The sequence below is a fragment of the Arachis hypogaea genome, chromosome 11 (assembly GCF_003086295.3).
Source record: "Arachis hypogaea cultivar Tifrunner chromosome 11, arahy.Tifrunner.gnm2.J5K5, whole genome shotgun sequence".
Lineage (NCBI taxonomy): Eukaryota > Viridiplantae > Streptophyta > Magnoliopsida > Fabales > Fabaceae > Arachis > Arachis hypogaea.
This window is the reverse complement of record NC_092046.1, coordinates 53,007,069-53,025,462: the sequence shown is the minus strand read 5'-3', so window position 1 is coordinate 53,025,462 and position 18,394 is coordinate 53,007,069. Positions and strand designations below refer to the sequence as shown.

Below are 18,394 nucleotides of genomic sequence, written 5' to 3'. Positions count from 1 at the left end.
TCCTCAGTCTCCTTATCACTTATAGTGACCATCTTGCAATCTTCCCATCTTACTTTCTTTGTTTCACCTCTCGGATTTTTTGCTGTATCACTTGGGAATCCATCTGTAGGTTTGGGCATCTGCTCAGAGAGATATCCCACTTGAGATTCCAACCTCTTGATGGTGTCTCCCTGGTTCTTAAAATTTGGTCGCACTTCCTCCTTGAATGCCTTGTTGTCTTGAATCTCTTTGCCTATGCCTTCAAGTAGATTCTCAATCCTTGAGAGTCTGTCATCAAATGATGGTGGATTGGGATTAGAGGTGGAAGGATAAGGAGTGTTATTTTGGTTTTGATATGGATGTGGAGAGGTGTTGCCATGGTGGTATTGATATGTTCTCTGTGTGAATTGTTGGTGAGCTGCATTGTTATTGGGGTTGTGATATCTCCGATCTTGGCCTTGATCTTGTTGATTCTCCCACCCAAAGTTTGGGTGATTTCTCCAACCAGGGTTGTAGGTCTTGGAGTATGGATCATGGTTTTGCCTAGGTGAATTTCCAATGTAGTTGGCTTGCTCCTGACTAACCTCTGCTTCTTCATTCACTCCTTCTTGGGTTGCTGATGAAGTGGTGATTGCTGCTACTTGGTTCCTCTCCATCTTCTTGGTGAGGTCAGCTAGCTGCTTGGTAATGAGCTTATTTTGGGCCAGCAGAGCATCTACATTGTTTAGCTCCATCACTCCTCTAGTGTTCCCTCTTTCAGAAGTATAGAAATAGTCATTTTCTGCTACAGTTTCAATGACGTCTATGGCCTCCTCAATGGTCTTCTTCTTGTTCAGAGATCCCCCGGATGAGTGGTCTACTGCTTTCTTTGATTCATAAGAAAGGCCTTCATAGAAAATGTGTAGCTGCACCCATTCATTGAACATATCTGGTGGACACCTCCTTGTCAGGTCCTTAAACCTCTCCCATGCTTCATATAGAATCTCACCATCTTGTTGCCTAAAAGTTTGGACCTCAGCTCTCAGCCTGTTGATTCTTTGGGGAGGATAGAATCTGGCTAAAAATTTGTTCACCACATCTTTCCAAGTTGTCAAACTCTCCTTCGGAGAAGACTCCAGCCACTTGGCTGTCTTATCCTTTAGTGAGAATGGAAATAAGAGCAGTCTATAGGAGTCAGGATAAACACCATTAGACTTCACCGTGTCACATATTCTCAGGAAGGTGGTTAGATGTTGATTGGGGTCTTCTTGGATGCCTCCTCCGAACGAACAGTTGTTCTGAACAAGGGTGATGAGCTGTGGTTTTAGTTCAAAATTGTTGGCATGGATGGTTGGCTTTTGAATGCTACTTTCACAGTTTCCTGTGTTTAGGTTGATGTAAGAGCCTAAAACTCTTCTCTCCTCCCCAGCATGATTTGCTCGACCTTCTCTGCCATAGTTGTGAGCCTCTTCTTCATGATGGTTTTCCATGTTTTCTTCCATGTTTGGTTCAAAGTATTCCTCTTCTTCCTCAGCACCAAGTACTCATTTTTCTCTTGCTTCCCTCCTTAATCTAAAGAAGGTCCTCTCAGGTTCAGAATCAAAGGAAGTTGAAGCCCTGCTTCTTCTCCCTGTCATACAACCAACAAAGCACAACCAAGGAAAATAGATGCAGAAAGTATTTCTGTTAGAATTACTGTTAGTGTGAGTGATGCAATATATCAAACAGTTAGTGGGTTAGTGAACTGAATTGTAAATAACTAAAAAAAAACGAAAAAGTAGGGGGAAGGGAAGAAATTAACTAAAACTGAAAGTAAATTACTCAAACAGAAAATTAAATCAAACAAACTAAAAATGCTCAATCTAGTTATCCTCCAATTTAATCATTGTTGATTCAAAATCAATCCCCGGCAACGGCGCCATAAACTTGATACGCGAAAAACTCATCTTGCAACAAATTTCCTTCGGCAAGTGTACTGAATTCGTCGTCAAGTAAAAACTCACAATAGAGTGAGGTCGAATCCCACAGAGATTGATTGATCAAGCAACTTTAATTAAAGAAATGTTCTAGTTGAGCGAACCAGAATTTGAGTTGAGAATTGCAGAAAATTAAATGGCGGGAAAGTAAATAGTGGAAACAGTAAATGCTAGGAATAAAGAGCTGAATGTAAATGGCGGAAAGTAAATTGCAGAATCTTAAATGGGAATGGGGCAATTGCTCATAAAAGTAAATCGCAGAAATTAAAGAGAATGGGTAAGATCAGAAATGGGGAATTCATTGGGCTCAGGAGATGTTGCATTCTCCGGATCAAGTTCATTTTCATCTCTTCCTCAATCAATGCATTCATTGATCTCCTTGGCAATCTTAAGTGATTGAATTACAATTCCTTGTAATTCAATCTCTGAAATCTTGATCAATAGCCAATTCCTTGGTCAATTGCTCATGAGAAGAGATGAAGTATGGTCACTGATTATACCACATGCATTTCCCAAATCAAGTGTTGGAAGGATTATAGTCACATATCCATCCAAATCCAATTTGGTCCAGCATGAGAAAGCATTTCTAGCATGATCCCTTCATTCCTCTTTCAAGGTTCAGAAGAGATCCAAGTATGAATAGCTTCTTTTCCAAGATAACTACCCAATTGGATGAAGATCGAAAGCTTTCTAGTAAAATCAAGAGAAAAGATAGAAGAAGGAGAATGAAAACTAAGATTGATCCATCAAATTACAACAGAGCTCCCTAACCCAATGAAAGGGGTTTAGTTGTTCATAGCTCTGGAAAATGAAAACAAAGATGGAGAATACATGCTGAAAGTAAAACTAGAAGTCTAGAGAAAGTAAATACAGAGAGTAGTTCTATGCCCAAAGGCTCCCTAAAGTTTCCAGCTCCCTAACTAATTCAAAGCTACTCTTATATATACTACTCTTCTGATCTTCTAGTTGGCTCTTCAAGTCTTGAGTATGGGCCTTTGGATCCTGAGTTTGAAGCAGTTATCTTCTTCATTGGGCTTAGCTTTGCTTGCAGAGAGAAAGTGTGAAGTAGGCAGGGACTTTTAGCTCAGGACGTTAGTGGTGTTAACGTTAAGTGAAAGTGTGGGTTCGAGAATGTTAGTGACAATCACCTTTTTCACTAACGTTGCTCACCCAAGTATGAGCCACGTTAACTTCAACGTTAGTGGCACAAACGTTACCACTAACGTTGCCTCTTGGTCCTTCGCACACGTTATTGGGACTTACCTTTCCCAATAACGTTGATAAGTTTCCCCCTTCCCTACGTTAGAGTCCACGTTAACTTAGTTAACGTGGCTCTTAACGTAAGCTTGCCAATCCTTCGATAACGTTAGTGACACTTACCTTTGTCACTAACATTCCAATGTGCCCCTATTTCTCACGTTAGAGTCCACGTTAACTAGGTTAACGTGGCTTCTAACGTAGTCATGCTAGCCATCTCCAACGTTAGTGACAAAGGTGAGTGTCAATAACGTTGGCTCCTCATCTCTTTATCCATGTTAGCTTCCATGTTAACTAAGTTAACGTGGGAGTTAACGTTGCTCATGGTGGCTCTTGGTGGTTCACCCCAACGTTAGTGACAAAAGTAAGTGTCACTAACGTTGGCAACCAATTGCTCTCTCCACGTTAGCTTCCACGTTAACTGAGTTAACGTGGGAGTTAACGTGGCTTATGGAAGCTTGGCCAACGTTAGTGACAAAGGTGAATGTCACTAACGTTGGCTTCCCTTTTGCTTCTTAACGTTAGAAGCCACGTTAACTAAGTTAATGTGGCAACTAACGTGGCCAATTATGAGCTTGGTCCACGTTAGTGACAAAGGGGAGTGTCACTAACGTTGGCCTTATTGTCTTCTTCCACGTTAGAGTTCACGTTAACTTAGTTAACGTGACTCTTAACGTGGGCTTATGATGGCTTCGAGGGCGTTATTGGCGATTACCTTTCTCATTAACTTTACAAGTTAGCACTCATTCCTTTGTCCAGAAATCAAGCAACAAAGTGCATCAAAGTTCTAGTCCAAGTCAAGAGTCATGCATCATCCAATTTATCATATAATTCATGCAAAATCCTCATGAAATCATGTAAAGTGCATAATGTATGCTTGAACGAAGATGTAAGTGAATATCTACCCAAAACTAGCTTATTTTCTAAGAAAATACATGAAACTACCCTAAAAACAGTAAAGAAAAGGTCAGTAAAATTGGCCAAAATGTCATGGCATCAGAACATCCCAGGAAGTCTTCCTCACTAGGATTCACGTCCTCCTCCTCCTCTTTGGGTTCGGCCGCACCAAGCAAGGTAATGGCCTTGCACTCTCTTTTTGGATTCTCTTCTGTATTGCTTGGGAGAGTACTAGGAGGAGTTTCAGTGACTCTTTTACTCAGCTGGCCCACTTGTGCCTCCAAATTTCTAATGGAGGATCTTGTTTCATTCATGAAACTTAGAGTGGCCTTAGATAGATCAGAGACTATATTTGCTAAGCTATATGGATTCTGCTCAGAATTCTCTGTCTGTTACTGAGTGGATGATGGAAAAGGCTTGCTATTACAAAACTTGTTTCTTCCACCATTATTAAAGCCTTGTTGAGGCTTTTGTTGATCCTTCCATGAGAAATTTGGATGATTTCTCCATGAGGGATTATAGGTATTTCCATAGGACTCCCCCATGTAATTCACCTCTGCTATTGCAGGGTTCTCAGGATCATAAGCTTCCTCTTCAGAAGATGCTTCTTGAGTACTGTTGGATGCAGCTTGCAATCTATTCAGACTCTGAGAAATCATATTGACTTGCTAAGTCAATATTTTATTCTGAGCCAATATGGCATTCAGAGTATCAATTTCAAGAATTCCCTTCCTCTGAGGCGTCCCATTACTCACAGGATTCCTTTCAGAAGTGTACATGAACTGGTTATTTGCAACCATGTCAATGAGTTCCTGAGCTTCTGCATGCATTTTCTTTAGGTGAATGGATCCACCTGCAGAATGGTCCAATGATATCTTTGATAATTTAGACAGACCATCATAGAATATATCCAGGATGGTCCATTCTGAAAGCATGTCAGAAGGACACTTTTTGGTCAGTTGCTTGTATCTCTCCCAAGCTTCATAGAGGGATTCACCTTCTTTCTGTCTGAAGGTTTGAACATCTACTCTAAGCTTGCTAAGCTTTTAAGGAGGAAAGAACTTGGCTAAGAAAGTCGTGACCAGCTTATCCCAAGAGTTCAGGCTATCTTTAGGTTGAGAGTCCAACCATATTCTAGCCTTGTCTCTTACAGCAAACGGAAAAAGCATAAGCCTGTAGACCTCGGGATTAACCCCATTGGTCTTAACAGTATCACAGATCTGCAAGAATTCAGTTAAGAACTGAAAAGGATCTTCTGATGGAAGTCCATGAAACTTGCAATTTTGTTGCATCAGAGAAACTAATTGAGGTTTTAGCTCAAATTGTTTGCTCCAATGGCAGGGATTGAGATGCTTCTTCCATGTAAGTTGGAATTTGGTGCAGTAAAGTCACCAAGTATCTTCCTTGCATTGTTGTTGAGTTCGGCCATGTCTCCTTCTTTTTTGAAAATTTCTGTCAGATTTTCTCCAGAGAGTTGTGCTTTAGCTTCCCTTAGCTTCCTCTTCAGAGTCCTTTCAGGTTCAGGATCAGCTTCAACAAGAATGTTCTTATCTTTGTTCCTGCTCATATGAAAAAGAAGATAACAGAAAAGAAAATATGGAATCCTCTATGTCACAGTATAGAGATTCCTTTTTGTGAGTAGAAGAAGGAAAAGAGGGGATGAGAATTCTAATTTTAAATTGAAATAAAAGGAAAATATTTTTGTTTTTGTTTAATTAATTAAGTAGAATTCGAAAATTAGGAAGAGAAATAAAATTAAATTAAAATTTAAAACAATTAGTTACTTAAAACAAATTTTTGAGAAAGGGGTTAGTAATTTTCGAAAATTAGAGAGAGAAAAGTAGTTAGGTGGTTTTGAAAAAGATATGATTGAAATAAAAAACTTTTAAAATCAAACAAAAAGTCAAGTAGTTAATTAAAAAAATTGAAAATCAAATTTTGAAAAGATAAGAGGTTAGAAAAGATTTTGAAATTGATTTTGAAAAAGATGTGATTGACATTTATTTTGAAAAAGATTTGAAAAAAGAAATTTAAAAAGATTTGATTTTTGAAATTAAAGTTGATTACTTGACTAACAAGAAACTAAAAAGATATGATTCTAGAGTTTAAAGATTGAACCTTTCTTACTAGGCAAGTAACAAACTAAAAATTTTTGAATCAATCACATTAATTGTTAGCATTAATTTCGAAAATATGAAATAGAAATAAGAAAAAGATTTTGAAAATAAATTTTGAAAATTTCGAAATTATGAAAGAAAAAATGAAAAAGATTTGAAAAAGATAGAATTTTTAAATTGAAAATTTGATTTGACTCATAAGAAACAATTAAATTTAAAAACTTTTTGACTAAATCAAACCAAATTTTTGAAAATTTATGAGAGAATAAGGGAAAGATATATTTTTTATTTTTTAATTTTTAATGATGAAAGAGAAAAACACAAAATTGACACAAAACATAGAAATTATGAATCAAAACACATGATGCATGCAAGAACACTTTGAATGTCAAAATGAACGAAATCGTAATCGTTCATTCCTTGGTAACGGCGTCAAAAACTTAATACGCACGTTCATAATTTTAGTTCTTTGTCACAACTTCACACAACTAACCAGCAAGTGCACTGGGTCGTCCAAGTAATAAACCTTACGTGAGTAAGGATCGATCCCACGGAGATTGTCGGCTTGAAGCAAGCTATGGTCACCTTGTAAATCTCAGTCAAGCGGATTCAAATGGTTATAGAGTTTTAATAATTAAAATATAAATAAAACGTAAAATAAAGATAGAGATACTTATGTAATTCATTGGTGAGAATTTCAGATAAGCGTATAGAGATGCTTTTGTTCCTTCTGAAACTCTGCTTTCCTACTGTCTTCATCTAATCCTTCATACTCCTTTCCATGGCAAGCTTTATGTAGGGCATCACCGTTGTCAATGGCTACTTCCCATCCTCTCAGTGAAAATGGTCCAAGATGCGCTGTCACCGCACGGCTAATCATCTGTCGGTTCTCGATCATACTGGAATAGGATTCAGTAATCCTTTTACGTTTGTCACTACGCCCAACACTCGCGAGTTTGAAGCTCGTCACAGCCATCCCTTCCCGGATCCTACTCAGAATACCACAGACAAGGTTTAGACTTTTTCGGATCTCAAGAATGGCCGCCAATAATTCTAGCCTATACCACGAAGACTCTGATCTTAGATTAGGAGGCTAAGAGATAAACGCTCAATCCAAGGTAGAACGGAAGTGGTTGTCAGGCACGCGTTCATAGGTTGAGAATAGTGATGAGTGTCATGGATCATCATATTCATCATGTTGAAGTGCAAGCGAATATCTTAGAATAGGAATAAGCTTGAATTGAATAGAAAAATAATAGTACTTTGCATTAATTCATGAGGAACAGCAGAGCTCCACACCTAGATCTGTGGTGTGTAGAAACTCTACCGTTGAAAATACATAAGTGATAAGGTCCAGGCATGGCCGAATGGCCAGCCTCCATGATCTAAGAACTAAACGTCCAGAGATTTAAATACAATAGTAAAAAGTCCTACTTATACTAAACTAGTTACTAGGGTTTACAGAAATGAGTAAATGATGCAGAAATCCACTTCCAAACCCACTTGGTGTGTGCTTGGGCTGAGCATTGAAGCTTTCACGTGTAGAGGTCTTCCTTGGAGTTGAACGCCAGTTTGTAACCTGTTTTTGGCATTTAACTCTGCTTTGCAACCTGTTTCTGGCGTTTAACTCCAGAATAGGGCAGAGAGCTGGTGTTGAACGCCAGTTTGCGTCGTCTAAACTCGAGCAAAGTATGGACTATTATATATTTCTGAGAAGCCCTGGATGTCTACTTTCCAACGCAATTGAGAGCGTGCCAATTAGACTCCTGTAGCTCCAGAAAATCCACTTCGAGTGCAGGGAGGTCAGAATCCAACAGCATCTGCAGTCCTTCTTCAGCCTCTGAATCTGATTTTTGCTCAAGTCCCTCAATTTTAGCCAGAAATTACCTGAAATCACAGAAAAACACACAAACTCATAGTAAAGTCCAAAAATGTAAATTTTATTTAAAAACTAATAAAATATATTAAAAACTAACTAAAACATACTAAAAACATACTAAAAACAATGCCAAAAAGCGTATAAATTATCCGCTCATCAATGCCATACATCAAGTCCCGAAATATGCTAAGTTCCTTAAGGATGTCTGCACTCACAAAGAGAAGATTGGTGGGCTAGGGGTGAATCTATTAGGTGACTCTGTTTCTTCTGTGATGGATGATTTTCCTGAAAAATATAGTGATCCCAATCCTTGCTTGGTATCTTGTATGATTGGTGAGATTCAACTTAAGGATTGCATGTGTGACCTAGGGTTGTGTGTGAGCATTATGCCACTCTCGATTTATGAGAAGTTGAACCTTGTACCGTTGAGGTGATCTAGAGCTAGGTTTGTGCTTGCGGACAAGAATATAATTTCATTTGTGGGCATTATGGAGAATGTATTGGTGAGAATTCAGGACTTAATTTTTCCAGTGGATTTCTATATCCTAGAGACACCTCCCATTGATTCGGATAGGCAATCTTCCATCTTACTTGGGAGGCCATTCTTGAAGACATCCCGGCTTAAACTAGATGCATTTTCGAGGGATTACTCATTTGAAGCCAAAGGGAAGGTGGTGAAGTTCAAATTAGAGGAAACCATGAGGCAACCCCTAGAGGTACATTCAATTTTTGGTTGTGACATTGTTGAAGATGATGTAATTGAAGAACATCTTGGAAGTGATGATGAGATAAGTGTCCATAGAGACTTGGGTGTAAGAGGAGTTAGCAAGGAAAAGGGAAAGGATCCACGACTTCCATGTTCTCAAGGGAACAAGGCACTCAACCATGGCTCAATTGACAAGTGGAAGCATCTTCCCTTGAAGGAGACTTTCACCAAGGACAACAAGAAGGACAAGATGGATGTACTTGAGGATATTCCAAAGAGGTGATCGCAAGCTCATGACCGTCCAAGTTAAGGGCGTTAAAGAAAAGTGCTAGGTGGGAGACACCACACCATGGTATGATCCTCTTTGTACATAATTTCTTGCATATAGTTTTAGAGCCTTTGTTTGATTTTGTGATTGTTTGATTTTGTTGAGTTTGTTTAAGTGTGCTTGATTTTGTTGAGTTGTTAGAGTCTTCATGAGGATTTCATTGATCTTGGTTTAGTTAAATTAGTAACTTTAAAGAAAATGCTTAATTTTGAGTATTGCATGAAATTCTAAGTGCTTTGAAGCATCTAGCTTATATGAATGCTAAGATTGTGCTGTAATTGTCTTCCTTCATGTTAAAAAAAAAAAGGGCGTTCCACGCGTCATTTGCCTATGTTGGAACTCCTAGTACAAAAACCAAAGAGTTGCGCGGGTATTGTGCGAAATTCATGTGCGGAGCACAATTGCCATCCACGCGTAGGCGTGGCCGACGCTTACGTGTCACTAGTCTAATTCGAACACCCACGCGTGAGCGTGGACGACGCGCACGCGTCGTATGCTGATATTGAAACTCCTGGTACAAAAATCAGAGAGTTGCGCTAGCGTGGTGCTGCCTTTCTGCAAGAAGCACAATCTCACCCCACGCGTGCGCGTCAGCTGACGCATACGCGTCCCCTCTCTTTTCTGCTGGCCACGCGCAGGCGTGAACGACGCGTACGCGTCCCTCTATTTCCTTCTCCCCACACGTTCGCGTGGGTGAAGTGCGTGCGTCGCCTGTCTGACGCAGCTAATAGGGCACGCTGCCCTGTTCACTCCTTTTTTCCACTTCTTTCCTCTAATCTTTCTTCCTTTCTTCTTCCTTCTCCTTGCTACCTCTTCTCTACCCACTACCACTGGCGACTTCAACCACCGGCGATCGCCACTTCTGACGGTCCCACATCTTCACTCTCCTCTCTTCCTCTCCTTTCTCTTCTCCTATTCTCACTTACACTCAACATCACTTTCTTCCTTCTTTTAAGGTTTCATTTCTCTTTCTTCTCTTTTGCTTCTAAAATCTTCATTTGTTGTTGCATTTAATTACTCTACTCACTTTATTCTTAGTTGCATTTTAATTTTGTTGTTTATAGCTCATTTTTTGTTTCTTTTTCTTCTTCTTATATTCTTGCATGGGTGTTAATTTCAATTTATATTTTGAGTTAGTGGACTATTTTGCCATTTCTTGGTTTGTTTGTGCTATATGGGTCTTGCTTTGATGATTGGCATTCTATTTTGGGTATATCATATACTTAGAATTCCAAACTTGCTTGTTATTTACACTTTGCACACCAAGTGTTTGTGGAAAAGAGCCAATGACATCTTTGTTCATTGTTGACCCTTTTCTTTCAACTTCGTGCCTATTTTTCACAACACTTGCACTACATGAGCATTGAGTGTCGTGCAAGAATTAGTGGTTCAACGCTCTCTAAACCCACATTCTTCAATTCTATGCTTAATTGTCTTAGAGTTAGTTGAGCCGATAGTTTTCTTGTGATTCTCACCATTCTTGCATGTGTTTATCATTGTTGTTATCGATGCTTGAGTTTATTATTCTCATGCTTTGTTCTTGTATGCTTCTTTCACACTTGCATCTAGTGCTAGTGAGGTGCCTCCGTGATTATCTTGATGTCTTACTTGCATGTAGTAGCTACCATGTTTTAAAGACGCTTCACTCTTTTGTGGAATTAATCCTCACTCGCATCTTCTTAACTCTGGTGTTTTTCTCTCTAAGCTTCATGTTTCTTCTTTTTCTTCCTTTTCAGGATAGCCACTAGAAAAGGAAAAGAAAATACCCCTGAGAAGACACCTATGAAAGGGGCACATATAAAAGCATTTATTAGAGAACAAGCTTCAAAGTCAAGTGCCAATTCACCACCTCCTAAGCGATTGACAACAGATCAACCACATTGATGAGGTGGAGGAAGCCGCCGCCACATGAGAAGTGAACCAAGTTCCATGATTGTAAGCAAATGGAAGGATGAGAACTCACATGCAGATATTGCCAACCCATAAGCCCTACCATGAGCTCACTGGTCGCACCAACCCACCTATGGTGGAAACCGACATTCCGGAGTCCACTTCGGATCATGGCAAAAAAATAATGAAGAGGTGAACATGGAGACGTCTGATGAGAGAACTTTTGCGTGGTCTAGAAATTTGCGGATAAATCCTCGTTGCAAGTGTAGTTTCTAAACCTTCAAAAGTCCCTTCATACAAACGTTTTGGTTGTCACAAGTAACAAACCCCTTTGAAATTGATAACCGAGTATTTAAACCTCGGGTCGTCTTCTCAAGGAATTGCAGGGAGGTATGTTCTTATTATTGGTTATGAATTTGTAAATTGGGGTTTAGGAAGTAAGGTGGGAATATGTTATATGACAAATAAAATAAAATAATAATAATAAAATAAATTCTTGGCAAAGTATGAAGAACTGGAAGTCCTATCCTAGTTATCCTTATCAATTGTGATGAGAATTGGATTCTTCCCCCACCTTATTAACCTCTAACTATAAAGGTAAGTTAAGTGGACAAATTAATTCGAATCCTCAAGTCCTAGTCTTTCCTTGGGAAAGACTAGAGTTATTGAAACTTGAATTAATAAAATGAAGAAATCCAATTTTCAATCAACAATGAGTTTGATAACTCAAGTGTCTCCAATGACTCAACCAAAGCCAAAAGAGAAGAGAATCTACTTGAATGAAAATAATTTGAATACATAAATTAAAGAGAGCAATTGTAATTCTGAAATACTTCAATTAGCACTAATAAAGATATCAAACGTAACATGGAAGAGTTCATAAATTAAATTGAGAAAATAAATAAAAAGAACATTGAACCTATGATGGCAAAAGATGAAATAATCATGAAGTAAAAAGAATCCTAAATCCTAATCCTAAGAGAGAAGAGAGAACCTCTCTCTCTAAAAACTACATCTACTCCTAAAATTGTGAATTGTGAAAAGCTTCCTCGTGAATTGATGCATTCCTCCACTTTATAGCCTCTAATCTATATTTTCTGGGCCAAGCACTGGGTCGAAAACAGCCCAGAATTCGCTGGTCTCGAATTCAACCACGCTGGATTTCCGTCACTGCGACGTAGCCGCATGGATCATGCGGTCGCGTCACCTAGCGTCAGGGGAACTATAGCATATTATATATCAAATCGAAACCCCAGACGTTAGCTTTCCAACGCAACTAGAACCGTGTCGTTTGAACCTCTATAGCTAAAGTTATAGCCGTTTGAGTGCGAAGAGGTCAGGCTGGACAGCTTAGCAATTTCTCCAACTTCTTGTATTCCTTCCACTTTTGCATGCTTCCTTTCCATTCTCCAAGCCATTCCTGCCTTATAATATCTGAAAACACTTAACACACATATCAAGGTATCTAATGGTAATAAGAGAGGATTAATAATAAGCAAATATAAGATCAAAGAAGCATGTTTTCAATCAAAGCACATAATTAGGAAGGCAAATGTAAAACCATGCAAATAATATAAATAAGTGGGTAAAGAGTAGATAAAAACCACTCAATTGAGAACAAGATAAACCATAAAATAGTGGTTTATCAACCTTCCCACACTTAAACATTAGCATGTCCTCATGCTAAGCTCAAGAGAAGCTATAAAGGAATGAAGAAGAAAGTAAGAATGTATGAAATGCAATCCTATCTATATGAATGCAATTACATGCAAAATGTTTCTACCTACTTGGTTAAAAATAAATAAGTTCTCCAAGACCAACATAAATCAGATTTCACTAATTCAAATCATAAAATAAAAATCAGGTAAACTTGTAAGAAGACAGCTCATGAAAGCAGGGAATATAGAATCAAGCATTGAACCCTCACTGGTAGTGTATATCACTCTAATCTCTCAAGTGTATAGGGTTATTCACTCTACTCTTCTCTAGTCATGCTTTCTAAACCTTGTTCTTCATCTAACCAATCAACAAATATTTAATGTACCAATGCAAACATCATGAGGTCTTTTCAAGGTTGTAATGGGGCTGAGGTAAAGGTAAGGATATATGTATGGCCAGGTGAGCTATAATATGAATCTTCAATTAACCTATGCTCTCACCTAATATACATATACTCTATATACTTTTAAATTCATGCCTAGCTACCCATAATTCTCACTTTTGTATAATTCCCATACTCATGTACCAAATTTTTCTTTAATTTTTATCACATGTGCATTGATCTTTTATTAAACTTAATATTGGGGTAATTTTGTCCCCTTATTTACTTATTTATTGAGTATTTTTAGATTTTTCTCTTTTTTCTCTTTTTTTTCTTTTTTTTTTTTTGTAGAGAAACAAACATAACTTATTAATGCACATGGATTTTCTATTATTTTTCTATTTTGGTTTTTCATGAGTAGGTTCCCAAATTCCTGATATTCAAATAAATTAGAAACATTATACTTTTTCTTTATTAACCCATGTTCCCACAGTTTAGTTGATACACAATTTCTATCTTAAGCTAACCAAAGATTCACTTGGGATTTTTTATTTATTTTTTTGCTTAAGGCTAGTAATGTGGTTATAGAACAAGAGGGGATTAAAAGCTCAAGGGGCTAACAAAGGTGATGTAAAAGGTAGGCTTATTTAGGATAAGTGAGTTAATAACAAATAATGGTCTCAATCATATGCAAACATGTAAATACACTAAATAATGGACATATAGGTTGGAACAAAATATAGATTATAATCATAGAGAAGGGAACACACAGGAATAAAATATTTATGGTTAAATAATGTAACCATGTAAATAAGCTCAAAGTCTCACAGGTTGTGTGTTCTTTGACTCAAAAACCATGTTCCAAATACAACTTCAAACAAATTTAACACATAAAAATTTTTAAAAATTTTTTTATTTAAATTAGTGAAATTTTTTCAAAAATAGGATCTTAAAAAGAGATTTGTTATTTTAACCAAGTAGTAACTAAATGCACAAAATCAAATAAATATGCAATCAAATATGCAGATGCAACAATGAACAAATAAAGAAAATAAGATTATTGGTGTTGAAAAGAAAGTACTAACCCACGGAGATCGGTATCGACCTCCCCACACTTAAAGGTTGCACCGTTCTCGGTGCATGCTAAGATGTACAAGTGGACGGGTTGTTCCAACTGATGCTTTTCTTCAAGGATTGTGCAGATGGACTTGTTTGTCTCCCCTTTTAAGTGTCTTCCGGTTCCCTTCCGGGTGGCCATCCTGAAAGAAAAAGGGAAGAAGAGTAACCCAGAAATAAAGATAGGAAAATAAATAAAACATGGGTTGGTTGATGCCAAATAATGAGGGTCTCAATTACATGGTAGCTACAACATGCAAGTGAGAAGACAATAGAAGCACATGGCATACCAGTGGTGCGAAAATTTGCAACAATGGAGAAGAGAATGGGGAAGGAGAGATAATATAAATTCATGTCAATGCAAGAGTAATACAAATATAAAAGATTGGCATTCATTTAAATAATATTACTCAATCAGAATGAAACAAGTCACTAAGCACTAAGAAAATACCAGAAAAGATGTAACAGTTGAATAAGAACATTTTAACACCAATAATAATTTTAGAAAAATATGCAATGAATGAAAGTATGCAAATAAATTAAATAAAATAGAATGGAAGTGAGAGAAAACAAGAAAGAAATAAGAAAAGATAAGAAGAATAAGGATTCGAAGAAGAAAAGATAAGAAAATTGGCACTAATCTGGATAGGTTGTGCGACGCTGGCGACGCGGTCGCGTGGGTGACGCGGTCGCGTGGTGTACGATAAGGTTGGGCAACGCGGACACGTGGGGCACGCGATCACGTGACTCGATTTGTGCTAGTGGCGCGAGTGCAGCCTCGCAGTCGCACAACTCTCTGTTCAAAACTCAGTATTGCCAAAATCCAGGGTGACTTGATCGCGTGGTCGACGCGATCGGGCGGGTGGCCTTATTTCCAATATGACCCGGACGCGTGGGTGACGTGTTTGCGTGGCAAGGCTTGTGCTACTAGCACGGGTCCAGCCCAATTCCAGCTCAACTTTCGGCCATATACCCTTTTTACACCGATTTCAGGTCACGCGGCCGCGTGGGTGACGCGGTCGCGTGGCGTGATTTGTGCCATTAGCACGCCTCCAGCGCTGCTCCTGCGAAACTCTGTTCATATTAATATTGTCTCCCATCTCCTTGCGACGCGGACACGTCGCTGATGCGATCGCGTCGCGTGCTCGCTTTTTTTTTTAATCTGAAAAGATGCAGAATGCAGTGTTAATATGAATGTGATGCAAAACTCCAGGTTCAATATAATAAAATAAAATAAAATTTCAAAAACTAATAAAACTAAATAAAAATGAAAAAGGACGATCATACCATGGTGGGTTGTCTCCCACCTAGCACTTTTAGTTAGAGTCCTTAAGTTGGACATTTGGTGAGTTTCCTGTTATGGTGGCTTGTGCTTGAATTCATCCAGGAATCTCCACCAATGTTTGTATTTCTAGTAACCTCCGGGATCCCAAACTAGGCACAGAAAGCCTTCAAGTAAGTTAAAGCAAGTGACCAGGTCCCAAGAGTGCTGATTTCTAGATTGGATTCCGGGGTCCCAAATCTTGCTTTTGCACCCGTCTTTTGGTTGAGCAATATTGTTCCCTCCGGGTGGCAAGCAGTCTGAATTCTCACGTAAGCGGCCAAACAACTTTCTAGACCCAGTCAGTTGAGCTTTACACCAACCTTTGCATTTAAACTTTGAGCACACAACCATGTGGAACCTTGCTTGACAATTCTTAACACTGGCCATCTTCCTCTTACTCTTAATGTCACAAAGAGCTCTAAGTTGACCATCCGTCTCCAGTAGCCCATATTCAAGTGGAATTAGAAAGCTAAGGGATATGAATTTTACCCACTTGAATGTTGTGAAGGATGATGGCAACTTAGGGGGAGGCATTTTTAATGAAATTGCAAGCTCCACTCCCTTGTGCTCTTTTCTGATAATTACCACCTCTTTGCAAGCTTCTTCAATTTCAACCTCTTCCTCTTGGTAGCTTTCTTCCAATTCAATCTTCTCTTCATTGCTTTCCAAGGGCATGGGAGGTTGTGCTTCTTCTTCTTGAATCTCCATCTCTTGAACAACCTCTTCCAAGTCTTTAACCGTGATATGCCTTGGAGGTTGTACACCCTCCTTAGCATCAATTTCAAACGTCTTGGAAGGGGGTTCTATGACTGGACTTTCCCATGGAGGTTCTGCATCTCCTAAGTCTTGAACCACTTCTTCTTCTTCAATAATTCCGGCTTCCTCTACCTGTTCCAGTACAAAGTCATGCTCCGTAGTGTTCACTGGAGTTTCTAGTATCTCCTTCATACTACGTTCTTCATTAGATTGCCCACATGAAGCCATGGGGGTTCCTTGAGTGTCCGAACGTCGGGAAGCTAATTGACTCATTATTGCTTGCCCCAATTGATGAATGGTTGCCTGAAATCTATCCACTGTTTCTTTTAGGCGAACCTCTGCTTCTCGGGTTGCCGGATTTGGACAGGACACATAGAGAAGTGGTGGTGGTTGGGAGTGAGTGGATTGGAATTGGGGTGGTTCTATATATGGTTCATATGGCTCATAAGGTGGTTGGTATGGTGGTTGAGGGTTAGGGTCATATGGAGGTGAATGGTGGAAGTTGGCTTGTGAGTGTGGTAGTTCAAAGTTGTGTTGAGGAAAGGGTTCATAGGCATATGGTGGTGGTTGTTGATAGTCCATTGGAGGTGGTTGTTGCCATGAGGGTTGATCAAATCCTTGTGACTCCTTCCATCTTTGATTGATCCAACCTTGATGCCTGTTCTCATTGTAATATCTTCTTCCTGCAATATAATTGTAACCAGACTCATAGCGAGAGGGGTGAGAACTCATAATAGTAAATAAAAATTAAAAATAAAAATAAAATAAATTTAAATTAAAAGGTTATTTAAATTTTGAATTTAAAAATTAAAGTTTGAAATTTGAAATTTTGAAATTTTGAATTTTAAATTTTTGAAATTTGAAAATTTTTAAATTTGAATTTTGAAAATTTTTTAAGTTTGAATTTTGAAATTTGATTTTTTTTAAATTTTGAATTTTTGAATTTAATAAGGAAAGCGAAAAAACAATAAAATGATAACAAACTTAAAAATTTTTAGATCAAAACGAAGAAAACAACTAAGAACAACTTGAAGGTCAAGATGAACACGAAGAACAACTTGAAGATCAAGATGAACACCAAGAAAAAAAAATTTTTGAAAAAATTTTTAAAAACCAATAACCTCTTAATTTACGAAAAAGTAAAAAATAAAAATAAAAATAAAAACAAATAAGCAGGTAAAAAGCAAATATTTACAATAACCAATAATAAGGCACACGTTTGTAATTCCCCGGCAACGGCGCCATTTTGATGAGAGAACTTTTGCGTGGTCTAGAAATTTGCGTGTAAATCCTCGTTGCAAGTATAGTTTCTAAACCTTCAAAAGTCCCTTCATACAAACGTTTTGGTTGTCACAAGTAACAAACCCCTTTGAAATTGATAACCGAGTATTTAAACCTCGGGTCGTCTTCTCAAGGAATTGCAGGAAGGTATGTTCTTATTATTGGTTATGAATTTGTAAATTGGGGTTTAGGAAGTAAGGTGGAAATATGTTATATGACAAATAAAATAAAACAATAATAATAAAATAAACTCTTGGCAAAGTATGAAGAACTGGAAGTCCTATCCTAGTTATCCTTATCAATTGTGATGAGAATTGGATTCTTCCCCTACCTTATTAACCTCTAACTATGAAGGTAAGTTAAGTGGACAAATTAATTCGAATCCTTAAGTCCTAGTCTTTCCTTGGGAAAGACTAGAGTTATTGGAACTTGAATTAATGAAATGAAGAAATCCAATTTTCAATCAACAATGAGTTTGATAACTCAAGTGTCTCCAATGACTCAACCAAAGCCAAAAGAGAAGAGAATCTACTTGAATGAAAATAATTTGAATACATGAATTAAAGAGAGCAATCGTAATTCTGAAATACTTCAATTAGCACTAATAAAGATATCAAACGTAACATGGAAGAGTTCATAAATTAAATTGAGAAAATAAATAAAAAAAACATTGAACCTATGATGGCAAAAGATGAAATAATCATGAAGTGAAGAGAATCCTAAATCCTAATCCTAAGAGAGAGGAGAGAACCTCTCTCTCTAAAAACTACATCTACTCCTAAAATTGTGAATTGTGAAAAGCTTCCTCATGAATGGATGCATTCCTCCACTTTATAGCCTCTAATCTGTGTTTTCTGGGCCGAGAACT

General features: G+C 37.9%; 2 non-coding genes across 2 annotated transcripts; both read left to right on the top strand.

Annotated features, from left to right (window-relative positions):
* The first annotated feature begins 900 nt into the window (after window positions 1-900).
* Window positions 901-1,007, top strand: LOC112724909 (small nucleolar RNA R71). The gene has a single exon (XR_003164049.1). It is a non-coding gene; the product is annotated as a small nucleolar RNA R71 (small nucleolar RNA).
* Window positions 1,008-5,017: 4,010 nt separating this feature from the next.
* Window positions 5,018-5,125, top strand: LOC112724302 (small nucleolar RNA R71). The gene has a single exon (XR_003163471.1). It is a non-coding gene; the product is annotated as a small nucleolar RNA R71 (small nucleolar RNA).
* The last annotated feature ends 13,269 nt before the right edge of the window (window positions 5,126-18,394 follow it).